Source organism: Anopheles darlingi, chromosome 3, assembly GCF_943734745.1.
Source record: "Anopheles darlingi chromosome 3, idAnoDarlMG_H_01, whole genome shotgun sequence".
Lineage (NCBI taxonomy): Eukaryota > Metazoa > Arthropoda > Insecta > Diptera > Culicidae > Anopheles > Anopheles darlingi.
This window is the reverse complement of record NC_064875.1, coordinates 17328095-17341893: the sequence shown is the minus strand read 5'-3', so window position 1 is coordinate 17341893 and position 13799 is coordinate 17328095. Positions and strand designations below refer to the sequence as shown.

Below are 13799 nucleotides of genomic sequence, written 5' to 3'. Positions count from 1 at the left end.
CGATACAACGAAGCACTGATTCTACAAGGTCTACATTCGTGTTGAAATCTGAATCATTAAGGAATAGTGCAGTAGTATGATCTCTAGTTTGTAAAGTCAATAAGTCTAATAGTAGCGTGATACCAAATTGAATATCGAATGAATCAAAATTTAGAAGGCTTTCATTTTCAACTTGCTTGTATAAGTCAGAAGTTAACAAAACATCGTGCCTAATTCGAAATGGTGCTCCCACATGTTTCTTGCGTAGTTTATCAGAGATAGGTTCTAACTTCATATAAGCTAGTATTCCTTCAATATTTTCGAGGTCTTTTTTAATATCGTCTGAATGTAAAGGTTTGGCAGAGGGATTCATCAGCCAATTGAAATGAGTTTTGAATAACTTTTCGGTTACTACATTCTTCTCAAGATATTCTTGCACTCGATTAGATATAAATTGATTATCGTCAAAATACCAATTCCTCCAGATTTCTATTATTGCTTGGTCTAACCACTGCTCATTGTAAGTGCCACACACCAAACGAAATCTATTGCAGAACGATTTGAAGGATTCACCATCATTATCATCTGGAAAAATATCAGATGACAGGTATGTATTTTTTTCATCCAAGAAAAAGTTTTCTGCTACATGTATTCGAATATTTCCTTTAAAAAGCTGCCATGCAGTTTCATTTAACCCAAGTTCGTTTTGGAATTGATCTTTGAACTCTTTTCTAAATGCTTCATAGCTTGGTTTTGAGTTAGAATATTTTGGATTCAAAAAATTATCTGTAAATTTAAAAGAAGGAATATTGTCTGTAATACTGTCCTTATCAATGATATCCAGAATAGCCGCACGATACTCTTTGAAAAGAGGTCTTTGCCAGGTTACCATTTGCTCTTTTGATTTGATGGCATTGATCAACAGCTTAGCTAACGCAGCACATTTATGATTAGTTTTGAGTTGATAGCATTTACCTCCAGTCTTTTCGAATAACGATAAAATGTAGTAATCCAAAGAAGTCGTTGAATCGCTCAGGACAGCTGGATCTATTTCATTCCACATCACTTTTGCGTCGTCATCTAAATCCGCGTTGGTGCAAATGATCAATCCTTCCACGTCATTTTTGATCGTCCCTTTTGGCTGCTCACAGAATGATTTGAAGTATTGCTGGATAAAAAAGTCATTTTTGGAGTCGGCGATGAGGTCGTTCAGTGTAATCTTGGGGATGGACGATTCCTTTTTGTGTTCCATTTGAATCTCGGTAGCTGACGTGTTCCCATCCTGAACTCCACTCTTACAGGAAGATAGACTCAGCTTGTGCTTCGATTGAATCTTCAGAGTTCCGGCTTTGTCGCCATGTTGAAAAGCATACACAATATCATCGAACTTTCCAGCTGTAGGATCCTCTGCCGTAACTGTAAAGCTGAATTTTTCGGTTGAAACCAAAGTCTTCTTGGCATTTGCTAGGGAAACAACGATTCCGAGCTTCAATTGATACGACGTTCCATGAAGAGCATGTTTCAGGCCTGAGAGATTGCTTTTGGTTTTATCAGGATCTTGATGTTTCTTCTTATTGCCACCATGGCGTTGGGATGAACCTGGAGTCGCCATTTAATGCTGCGAATCTCTCGTAATTACTTGTACAAGTTTTGCTAGTATCTTCGAATCAATCGGTATACAAGAATGTTATACTAGAAAGAGAAAAGAAAGAAATGTCGTAACTTATGGGTCCATGGCATTTTACACGAGATTGTGTTTGAACAGAGTATACAATGAGCTTAACCACGAGGCGATTGCGTCAACAAATCACGCGATAGAATTTGATGTAATGAACAGCTTTTTTGACGAATAAATTATGTGGTGGAGGTATGGAGATAATGCAAAGCTGTTCAGCTAGGTGAACGCTAGTCAAGGATCAAGGTGAAATCATCGATCGCGTGAAAGTTGACGACTACGGAAACGGGGCTGTTTTTAAACTAGGTGGACTTGATACATGCTAACGCATCGGCTGAGTTTTCCGTAACTATTAAAAACTACAAAACAAGCTTTTTAAAGCCGTAAACATATTTGCCAAATCAAAGAAAATATATGATTGACTGCGTTGGCGGTCGCCGCCCCACTCGTCAGCTGATCGTTCATCTGATCCTGGAGAACGACAGAGTCAACACGCATTGTGCGAGGGAGTCACTGCTCCTTGGGAGATGGCTAGCTAATACATGTTAGTCAGAAGATCTTCGCCATAAGAGATCAACAAACTAGACTGATGCTTTCCTCGTTGTACTGCCGGTAGCGAGTCTTCGAAGGACACAAGCTGCTGAGTGTGGCGTGGTTTTAAGGGTGAGGGGACCCTGTGGTTCGTAACCTAACGGGATTTCGTTTAGCGGAGTTAACAATCAACTCAACATCCATCAACCTCACACATAGTCATCGGTGGGATGTAAAGTTTAGTAATACCATTCAGCCCATGTCATATTAAGCGCAAACTCTAGCATAAATGTAAAAATTAATGCCAAACAGTTTACGTTTCGTGGGGCAGCATGAACAATCAAACGCCTATACCCAAATGTCAGCGATCCAGTAAGCAGAGCCAGAGTTACTACGCTCGACACGTATGCCGAGATCTAGCCATCTTGCTTTGCGCGTTACCATGGATACTCTCCGATGAAATCCGAAAGATGATTTGGTTTTATTGACGTCAAACAAGTAGACCAAAGTTATAGACTATATTCTTATTAACTAATTCGCCTTTGGCTAAAAATTAAATTACTTTAAAGGGAGACCTAAAGTAAGATAAAAACAGGCCAGGCTTTGTAAGTAGTTTTACATAAAAAAATAGCTACGAGCTAAAAAAACCTTGTTTAGGTTGGCCTTATTCATAGTTACATCTAATTTTTGAGAGTACTTGTTATAGCATGTCAACATTTTTTTTGTTGACTAGGTTGTTTTATGCATAATTTGTTCTCTGACTCCCATATGGCCTGACATAAATTATATACAGCAGTTTGATGGTATATGGATCGTCAAAGTGGAAACTAAATCTTTTTATAAAACCAAGTAGGTTAGTTGCCTTGTATATTAATTTGCTATAGTATTCTGAAAGGTTGATTTGAGTATCCTGTAAGACTACCAGATCCATAACCTGATTAGTCATTTGAACGTTGTTTTGTGCGATAACTACGGGTACATGGGTTATATTGCGCTTTCTTGAAATTGAAATGGATATACACTTATTCACATTGTCAAGCTCGGGCTGAAAAATTGCCATGTCTGAAGGGTTACCAATAACTCGGAAGAGTTTCATGTCATCCGCATATATTAATATGTTAAGATTAGTAAGAATTTGCTCAAAGTTGTTGACAAAATCGATAAAAAGGAGAGGACCTAGATGAGACCTGGTCTCAGCTGTGGAACTCCCGAGGTTACTTTAACCTCTGGCGACAAGATCCCTTTGAACCAGACCCGTTGCGTTCTATCGGTTAAATAAGAGAGTAGTCAGCTTTATAATTTGAGATTGAAGCCTAATTTTGATTGTTTAAGGCAAGGGTTTTTGATTGTTTTAATTGAGAAGGCAAGGGATGTCAACTCTATCAAAAGCTTTAGTGAAATCGGTGTATAAGGCCTCAACTTGATTTCTATTATCCATTGCATACAGTTTGTTACCGATAGTCCTGATATCGATAACGGGATTATCGGTAGGGCTCGTGCGTGCGAGGAGGGCACATTATTAGAGAATGATAAGGAGTGTTAAGCAAGCAGCCGCGAACAGCGGGCTGTTTTTGGAGCTGCTGCTTGATTTGAGTTCTCGAATAAAACAGAGCTACATAAAACGAAGTTCGCGCTGCATCTTTGCATTTCATTACACAGTTAAAAGTTAAAAAAATTATTAGGCTGGTGGTCATTGAACGTCCCTTTATGAAACCAACCGACAACCAATAATCACAACCGAGAAGTGCCCTGGCGAGAAGATGCCAGGAGAATCCCTCCTCTTTGCAAACTCTAACGCTGCGAAGAATGCAAGGGATTTATTGTTCAAACGTCACTAAACGCTAATTCGCGTTTAACTTCTGAAAGGCCTCGCGCTTGCGGACCAAGTTTATCTTTTCTATTTGGTGAAGATTAAGGCTTCAGTTTTGAGATTGCAGTTTAAAGAACCATCGTTTTGGTTTCCGAATTAGTTACGAAAACGCTTCTTCTTCTTCTTCAAATGAGGATTTACCCTAGTACGGCTAATGAATCCAGCTTCCTGGGCCTTCTTTAGCTACTCTGGGGACCTAGACCTCGCTAAAACTAGGGACCGGCTACTCTGGCCATATGTCCCAAACTTACGAAAACGCAACAGATGAAAATGCAATGTTTTGTCACGCTTGTAAGAATCCAAAATCACTTATAAACCTGAGAAGAATCAATCAATCAAGCAATGAATGCAGTACAAACCGAGGGTATAGTTGGGTGACTTTGAAGTCAGATTAAAAAAAAAACGATTGCCCCTCACAAAAAAGGTATTAATGTTTCGATAGCGTTTTGCTGGCATTTTGAAACACCGTCCGTTCATTGAACGATAAAAGAAGGGCTTACAGCTAGCTACAATAAGAGGACATTTAATTTTATCTTAATGCTACAACTTACATAACTGTCTACCGAAGATGAATACGGGATAAACTTGTAGAAATCAGCCAGATGAAGCTCAACTAGCAAGCACTAAGATATCCCTAGATAAGGGATCACTTGTTCGTACACAAACGGTACCACTTTCATAAACTAACGGACGCACGCTAGATAAAGTACAGAACTCTTGGTGTCTCAAGCGATGAAGAACCACGCGCGCATCTACGCTTCTTACGTTGATTTCAATCAATTTTTTTTTGCTTCTCAACGGTATTGCTCGTGTAAGAATGGCTCTGTTGTCCGTTCTACAGCTAGGCGACGGACAGGACCACCTTTTATATTGAAAGCCGATGTTATTATTATCACAAGGGTTATCTTCACTGATAGCGCCTAAGATACGCTTGACTCGATACTTTCGGGTGTTAGTGCCTAAACCGTTCCATAAAAGTGAGTACATAGTAATGGCGTAAGTTAGGTTCAATTATATATACCAAACATATTCTGTTGGGTTAAGGCACCATCGTTAGGAGTGGCGTTTAAAGTAGTTCCTTACTATGTTACCCATGTCAAAATTGCTTAAATGCCACTTTCATTCAGGCTGACGCAAGTCGTCTCGAAATTACTATCTAATCCCTTCCAGTTAAGTCTTTGTTCCAAATCCATTCCAACTAATCTCAAAAATCGACGTTCGTGATAAAAAATAAGTGACTTTGTTTTCTACGTAGTCACTCATAAACTATGATGAATGTGGCAAGTGTAAGCAGAGAAGTCAGCAACGATAAGAAGAACGACTAATCCTCCTAATCGAAATCACGGCCGCTTTGAAGGCCGCTTGCTCATGATCAGATTTCACGCACTGCTGATCCCTTTCCTGTCGCTAGGGCTTAGTGCTGATCTCTGGTGGTGGCGTCTGGTGTTTCCGCCTAGACAAACATCACATGTGCGAAACGCGTTCGTCATTGCGGTGTCCAACATACGCTCTCGCTTGATAAGTGTTTCCCGGAATTGCTAAGGCTTAGGTTTTAGGTTTAGGTGATAAGGTTTTGGCCAACGCGGGGCATGTTTTATACTCGATAACGATTTCAACTGACCTGCGCTATCCTTCGTTGCGGTTATATTTGGCCAACATTTACTTTATCTTGACATTTTACCTAGTCTTTATAGATGTTATAAATTAGCGCGAATGTCCTATGCTCTTCCATTGTAGCACATATAGGAATATGTCTTACCCGTTCAGTTTTCTCTTTTCGAGTCCTATGTTAAGAACGATATGAGGAAATTTGTTCGAAAATTCACGTAATTCCGGGTAAATTACTCTCCGTATTTTCTCTTACAAATATACCTCAGGAACTTATTCCAGAACTAATTCGTACTTTTCCCAACGAGAATTTGAGCCAAAGCTCTGCGTATTTGGTTAGGTGTATTGGCTGAATAGACTGAATTCAGACTGAATTCAGGCTTAAAACAAAATAAGTGACTGCTCATAATATTCACTATAACATATTTTTTCTCGAGTTAAAATGTCGAGTTTTGTGCCTAAAAAGGCAATTTTGCAAGGAAGTTTCAAAACCTTTTTCCATTTGCAGAAACCGGCTGGTAAAAGTTATCGTTTGTTGGTTTAGACACAAATGATGGGCACAAAAATATGAATGTGGTTTCAAAGGATTAGAAGCGAAGATTTTAACGTTTCAGATACAGAACGTTCGGGCCAACCAAAAAACGAAAAAAAAAGAATAGATTTAACCCTCGGTTGGGCACCCGGCGTTTACCCCTTCGTTGGGCACCCGGGTACCCAGCTCATGTGCATTGCATAGGTAAGTGATTGTTCCGCCGTTTTCATCAGTTTTTTGGCAAAAATAGTGTACAAGAACTAATTTAAGGGTCTTGGCAAAGTGTTTTTGTTTCAAAATCAAAACAAAATGCATTAAAAAACAATAAAAACAAGGAACACAATATCATTGTGACCCCTTCATACGGTCATTCTCTACCGAGTACGTCGTAAAGCAAGCATTGAAATCCAAAAGTGATGTTATTTTTCTGTAATTGTTTTAATAAAATTAATTATTTCTTCGAATAAAACTGTTTTGCATCGTAAAAGGCCCTTGCACAACCCACACAATTGATACTAGTGATGCTGACCATGGTGACCGACATAGCAAACACTTTCGTCATACCATACCATTTGTACGAATTGATGTTGCAGATGTGGAAGGTACATATTTTTTAGTAATAGAGGAATGCATAATGCGAAATAGTAATTTTGTAAAACATAAGCTGCCATTTTTAAGGTATTCCTCACTAATTTACGAGCAGCTATTCATATCAAGGTACCTTCACGATTACACAAAACATTCGCGCAAAGCTCACAGCGATGTTAGTTTCCGTGTATTTCAAAATGTATTATTTTTTAATCTGTGATTTATTAGATTACCACCGTGCAATCATTTTCTGGCTGATAGACAAGTATTCACGTCACAGAAGTAGAATATTTGATGTCTTACCCGGGAGAAACAGAATCATCACAATCGATCAGCTACTTGCCATTAGTTTACTTGTTATTGTCGCAGAACTTCACAAATATTTGAACTTAGCAAGAAACAATAAGCAACAAAATCTTTTTTTCTTTATCCGCGTTGTCAATTGTTTTGTCACATTCATATAATTTTTGGAAAACAACAGGTGTGCAAAAGTATTATGAACGGCGACTACTTCATCCGCAAGGGGGAAAAATTTCCTAGTTATCCAATTGAAAATTGCAAGAATGTGCAAGTTGTAAGATTAGTTTTTAAAAAAGGTGAAATATAGAGCATTTTTTGGTAAAATGAAATTCCCACATACTGAATCAACTACAGGGTATATGAATCTAAATTATCGCGGTGGCTTCCACTTCCATCAAAGCTCTCACTTGCTATATTTGTCTCTGGGGTCAACCGAAACCCCACCTTAAGTCTTTTGAATCAAAATAAGTGAATGGTTTACACATATTTTATGAAAATGGCATTATACAAACCATTTTTAATCAGTATGAGAAATAATGTATAGCTGAAATTGTGCTACTTATTTTTCTCCTATTGCTGATATTATAGCGCAACAATAATCAAAATTTAAATTAATTTTCATTAAAACATTGTAGTTTACTTATTTTCCAATTAATAGACCCGAGTATATTGATAAATGTTGATCAAAAGTGTTGATTTGTGTTTATAAACATAGCCCATATGCATAGCCAACGCGCTGGGGTACCCGGGTGCCACTGGGCGTATGTTATTTTTATCGGCCCATAAGTACCTTTAAATATAAGTTATCAAAACAATTCCAATGCCATTTCGGCGTGAAATGAGTTGTACTTTGGGGATCCGGAGTTTCGTGAAAAAATATTTACGGGAAGTCATTCATTTTTTCGCTGAAACTTGAAATGGATACCCGGGTACCCGGGTGCCCAACCGAGGGTTAATATGTGGAATAGCAAGTTGCAAGTGATCAGTGATGATGATCGATGATCTTCAACGTCTTGCACGACTCGAAGCATCATTTATGACGTCACTAGGGACTTTACGACTTCAGAAAAAAGAAAAAAGTTTTTAAAATAGACTTTTACAGGGTGGCTACGTGAAAGTGACACACTTATTCCAGGGCCCCCTGTACTAATTCGGACAGCTATAATTCAGATCTTGGTTTACAGTTTGAAAAAGCAGTATATTTACTACTGGGTTTGAGTGTTGTTCACCCAAAAAGTGTAATGGATTCTTGTGGAGATCAAATCAGAATGTTGTATCTTCAAATCCTCATCAACATTCAAATAAGAGGAGAGCTGTTACAGCTGAATTTGAGCAGATTATGCGCGTACAGAACCATCAAACGATTCAAATATAGTGATATGGTTGTACCCAAATAGAAACCGGTGAAAAAAACGGACTGTGCGAACTCTAACGACAATTAATGTGGTGATGGATCATGTACGACGAAATCCGGAACGATCGGAAAGAAAAATGGCGCATGGCATGAAAATGAGTCACACCTGCATGCAAAATATATTAAAAAATTCCTTATAAATAATCCTTTCAAGAAGCAGAGGATTCATGGGTTGTCTTTCAAAAATGTCGCCGATAAGTTTGCTAGATCTCGGATGCTGCTGAAGACGCACGCTGCTCACAACATATTTTTTCAGACGGCAACAAAAGACTTTTAGGCAACTTTGAACAAGCAAAATGATTGCGTGCATGGTTTATCTTTTCGCAGTATTCCAATCGATAAAAAATGGTGCGGAGCGATATCAAAATGGCTTATTTCTGCCCATTACGGACGATTAAAAAAGGGGGCAACAACTTTTGAGCCTCTTTTGCTTAGACTGTGGTCGGGCTCCTTCGGAACAACCCTAGGTGCACCCAAAATTGTCTGGGCTGCGGTCCTGGCAGCGGAGGGTCCTCAGAGCGGTGTTCGTCCTTCTGGAGGTTTGGTCCGAGGCTCTAAGGGACCTCCGTCTGACTTTGGGACTCTTTGTATACTAAAATCACTTACCGTAAACGACCATGCGCCCCCCGTATGGTCAAATAGAATGGTTTAGAATCCTCTTTCGTTGTTCCTGGGCCTTTTTGGGGATCTTGCTGCAGCTCTCACAACTCCCTCAACACCAATCCCAAGGGTTATACGCACCTAAAAGGCTTATTTTGACGATTTTTAGTGCAGAAACCAAAAAAATCGGTAAAATTAGGAAAAAACGGTAAAATTTGAAATTGCTGAAGTGCTGAAACGAGAGTTCTAAACGCACGAAAGACGGCTAGATGGCGCCACTGCGGGCGTCTTCGGCTTTTTGAATTTGAAACGACCGTTACGGAACGGTCCGGGACGGAAATTGGACGCCATGCGCGTAGTTTTGAACCGATCTTCCCCAAAATTTAACCAAATATTCTTGAAAAAGTGTAGTTTAATATGACATTAGTTTGAAAAAAATAAGTTGAATGGTTTCTGCACTAGAAATCGTAAAAAATACGCCAGCGGGTTCCCGCTTGTGAGTACATGATTGTTTTTGATAAATGTGGGAAGCAACAACATTGAATTATATTTCATCTTGATATAAAGCCGCTCTGCTATGCTGGCGCTCTATTACTAAACTCTGAATAATCTAACAGACGTGAATCCAACAGGTAGATTCGAGAAACGTGGCTGATTAAGACTAGTGTAAGAAGAAGCACCGCTATACAAATGGTCTAGACGTTTGATTACCATGACTTTAAGCGTATTTTTCTGGCAACAAACTTTCTGCTTCAAGCGAATTGCGGCTTATAAACTTTCGATGCTTGGATGTTGTTTGAATGACGTGTTTTTTCGCTGAAATAGATTGAGTACAACATAAAGTAAGACTACGTTTTACAATGTTTCAGCTAGCCATAGTCATAGACTTACCTGATGTTCACCATCCTGTGCGCCTATGGATTGTACTGAACAGGTGACTCAGGAAGAAAGCATGTTACATGAGGCAGGGGTGAGTGGAATGTTTGGTTGGTGGATGAACTATGAGTTTGTCGTCGAGGAAACTGGGACACCATCGCCAATAAATTTGGTAAAATAATAAAAGAGGAAGACTAACAGGAGAGTTTCGGGCGGTATCAATTGTGATGCAAATGCTATTTCAGTCACACTAGTCGCAGTGTTTACAAAATAGTATCGATCTCTGTTACCCCATCCGAGCATAAGTATGCTTCGCGCTGCTCGACCCTCTTCCTTTGGAGCTTCCCTTAACTTGCGACCAGCGGTACAACGACCTTCCGCGAACGTTGGCAAGAGCTACGGAGTTGGTAGACAACCGTATCTACCACCGAGTCTGCACGTCCGAGGTCACGCACGCAATCCGCAATACTTTCTGCGACATCATCGGAAAACAGTAGTGCGTTCGAATGTGTTGTGGAGTATAAACAACGATGTAGAACCGAATTCCGATTTTTACATCGATCGCCATTCGTTTTACGCGGGGTCTACAGGATAACGAGGATGGGTGGACTTGGAACATAGCAAATGGAAATTGGCGACGGTGGAACTTAAAAGGTGCCGGGGAAAAAGCTAGAAACTAGTTCAAGGTCACATCTTAGTGATGATAACGGAAGCACAGGTAGCAATAGCGATGATGGTGCTTCGTGCAGCATGATAACGAGCATCGATGGCACGAAGAACAGGAGTAATAGCGGGAGTAAGGATAGTAGGAGTAGCAAAGATCGTAGGAACTGCAGCACGGATCGCACATGTTGAGGCTTTCGTAGAAATTTACGTTGATGCTAGAAGTAGATCACACGTATCACACGGTTAGAACAGACGCACATCCATTCCGACATCTCCAAAGGATTGTATCTTTAAAATACTTACTCCAAAATGGGTTGACTAGGTTATGTTATCTGTGGAGCTATGATTTACACCAGATTCACTTCGCTTTTCACTTCGTCGGTCGAGGGCTTTGTTCTTCGAGTTGCGAAAACATCCGTTTCAGTTGGAACGTGAAATAGTAATGCGCAGGGGGCTGGTACTAGCCCCCGAATATTCTAGTTATTTCCGTTGCCATGACAATAACGTGCCATCGAGGGAGTCCGGGCGGTTGTCCTAGGTTCAGGGGAGGTTTCAACCAATGTACAGGGTGCCACCGCGAGGATACGTTTTCCTTTTCCTTTTCCTTGCTCGATTTAAGCCGTTTAACCCTTGTGTAGTAGGAAGTCTTCGTCGAGCCTTTTTGGCGGTTGGCATTACTGGTTGTAGGCATGCGGATTCTTAGTTTGCCGAAAATGTGATGTAAATTTAATTCAATCACTCCCTTACATACCCGCCCCGCGTGTAGAGGAAACATACAAGCTGCTCTTGCTCGTGGCTTTTCAGCTTTACACGAGCAGGGACGATGAAACAATTCATCGGGCCGGTGGCACGGGCATACGGGCCACGGGGTGGCCTGCTGGTTGCTGGAATGCTCGGAGTGATGAAGTTAGCGCAAAGTGTGTTGCAAACCGTACCGAAATGCCTGCGCGCTCGCTGCATACCAGTGGGGCGCTCGGCGTGGGGTTTTGCATCCAAACAGCTGGCAGCATCCTCAAGATGCTCCCGATTTTGACGTCTCTTTTTGCTGCTGCTGGAAAAGCTTTACGAAACTCGCGCTGGAGGCAAATTTTTGCAATCCGGTGCACACGCACAATGCGGCACAACAATGCTGTATGTAGAGAAGCCGTGTTACGAGGAAATGGGGCACCGACGGTGAAGTTGGTTTGTTTCATAACCAGCAGGAAGGCTTGCGGATCGTCAGATGCGAGAATGTGTCTTATCTTTAAAAGGAGCTTAAATATTTTATTTTTTCTCGTGATTGCTGAACGTTTCTGGAGTATTGTGAAGGTCTTTTCGATCATTTTTATTTTATTTGATGTATTTTTAGCTGTATTTTGAGCTGAAACAGTTTTCAAAGTACGAATTATTCTTGAAAAGTTGTTGTTCCAAAGACAAAAAACTAAAGTTGAATGGTTTCATCCGAGAAAAGGGTTTTATCCAGAATTAAAGCAAGGGAAGAGAGAAAAAGAGAAATAATTGAAATATCATCCCAAAAATAATTGAAATGTTCCCCAACATAATTTGTTACTTCAAAGACAGATTACCGGGCAACGCACAGTAGTGCCACTTTGATCTGCGTTATGTAAACTGGCCAGTTAATGCTTTTTAACGAGCAATTCACTTGGCATACTGAGTTGGATTATCCACCGCACGCCCTGAAATGCTCGGGGGTCGTTGGTGTGCCCGAGAACATTAATCCAACAAAAAATTAGTAACATAACACTTTTCCCAACCATTCGTCGTCGGCTTCTCTGCCGCATGACATCATGCACGGCGGCGGCATCGTCGTCGGCACTAAAAGAAAGGAAAAAACAAAGCGCGCTAGTAGCTTATGCTAGTAGGCCGAAAAACAAAGAAGAACGTAAGGCATGACAAACTCGTTAAGAATGCTAATGGCCACGAGAGGGGGCGCCACCACCCTGCGGTGGGTCACCTGCTACTGCAGGCCAGCGCATCTCGCCGTCGTGCCCGTTGTGTGTTTACCGATAAAAAGGAAAGGCGTTTGTCTCGCCTCACCTCCGGTCTCCGGTGTTGCTCCGGCAGCATACAATAGTGCGAAGCTCGGGGCTGCTCTGGTTAGGGCGATGACGTTTTGTCACTCAACAGCAGCAGCACCAGTAGCTCCGTACAACATTCCTCCACGTTCCGGCCCGGCTGAGGGTCCGACCATTTCTTCTGCAGCATCTTCCACCGCCCCCCCGAGCAGTTGATGGCATTTTAATTTTAATCTCGCTGCTTTGCTCCATTAACATATTTCCAGCTGCAGCGTTGCGCTCGTGTTGTGACGTTTTCCTATTCGCGCGGTTGAAGAGAGAGATGAATGGCGTCAAGATGGGATCCCGTTGAGATGCGGGTTGGTTACCGCTACGCCCTCTCTGTCGGTCTGTCTGACACCTGGCCAAATATTCATTTCGTTGGCCCCCGGGAGCTTTAACACCGCAGAGACCTCAACAGACTTCAACTAACCATCTTGTTATGGCGTGCATCGTTGCGGGAACTTATCATTAATTTGCAAAACATTACATTTGCATGCATTTCGACGCCGTAACACAGGAGGAGGTCTACAATCGTACCGGGATTTTGGGATGCCAACGCGTTTGTTTCCTGGACCCCCTTCATCCCCTCCTCTTATCTGTCTGATGCAGAATCGTGGTCCCTGGTGCCAACAATGAGAGTTTACTCAGGTTTTACAGGCCTGGGAGAGTTTCGGTTAGGAGTTTTTTTTTTCATGTTGAATATATGAAGTGCGTATGATGCAGCTCTTGACAGCTCGGCTCTGCTCTGAGGTTGCCTTTGAATGCGGCTGCGGCCTTATCCACATCAATAACCGAGTGCCGCTGTTAGATAAGCAACAGTAATTCAAGTTTTGAACACTGACAAAAAACGGATTTTTCCTCTCTCGCAGACGGCAGACGGTAGATAACAAAATCAAGGCACAACACAAACGCACACCGTCGGTGTAGACATGTAACTTGTAACCATTCTCGATTTCCGATTATCTCCAATGTACGCGATCGGTGGCGATGCTATACGCTATATGCTCTCGAACCGAAGCCGTGGTAAGAGGTGCTCATTAGCACATACTTTCCTCCAGTGTGTGTGCGGCTGTGCTAGTGACAGGCGTGAAAGGTGCGCGCGC

The 13799-nt window shown here is 41.3% G+C and overlaps 1 long non-coding RNA gene across 1 annotated transcript; it reads right to left on the bottom strand.

The window, feature by feature from the left end:
- Positions 1-9634: 9634 nt before the first annotated feature.
- Positions 9635-11065, bottom strand: LOC125953537 (uncharacterized). Its single transcript, XR_007468963.1, has 3 exons — positions 10943-11065; positions 9989-10854; positions 9635-9913 (listed from the first exon to the last, which is right to left on the bottom strand). It is a non-coding gene; the product is annotated as an uncharacterized LOC125953537 (long non-coding RNA).
- Between the last annotated feature and the right edge of the window lie 2734 nt (positions 11066-13799).